At 38.7% G+C, this 522-nt stretch overlaps 1 non-coding gene across 1 annotated transcript; it reads left to right on the plus strand.

Moving 5' to 3' along the window:
- The first annotated feature begins 25 nt into the window (after window positions 1-25).
- Trnaf-aaa lies at window positions 26-99 on the plus strand. The gene has a single exon. It is a non-coding gene; the product is annotated as a tRNA-Phe (tRNA).
- Window positions 100-522: the final 423 nt, after the last annotated feature.

Here is a 522-nt window from a genome sequence, read left to right on the forward strand (position 1 = left end):
GAACTGGACTGGGTCGATCGTCGGCGACCAGGTAGCTCAATTGGTTAGAGCGTCCGTCTAAAGACCGGAGGGTCCCGGGTTTGAACCCCGGTCTTGCTGTATATTTTTTACTTTCCTGTTACAATACCATCAAAAAATGTTGACAGGAAAATATTACTGAAGTTTGTATACTTAATAATTGAATATTTGATATATATTACAGTCAGACAGTCAAAGACAAAGATGGCGCTGTGAAAGATCCAGAAACTGGTGGTGTAATCAACCTAAATAAACTTGGGTAAGTGTAGTGAGAGTGTAGTCTACCTCAATAAACTTAAGTAGGAATCAGAAATTCAGTTGTCTCTTACCAGGAAGGAACCAGTGAGAGTTACAGTTAGCTGGAGTAGGGGGTAGGGAGTTGTTTCTTCTCATGTACAATGTCTGTAGGAGGAAATATACCATTAAACCATGTCTACAGGAAACTTAAATCATGGGGTGTCTTTGAAAATTTATACAAGTCTTTGTGCAATATTAATTAATACA

This window comes from Mizuhopecten yessoensis, unplaced genomic scaffold (assembly GCF_002113885.1).
Source record: "Mizuhopecten yessoensis strain PY_sf001 unplaced genomic scaffold, ASM211388v2 hete_36035548, whole genome shotgun sequence".
Lineage (NCBI taxonomy): Eukaryota > Metazoa > Mollusca > Bivalvia > Pectinida > Pectinidae > Mizuhopecten > Mizuhopecten yessoensis.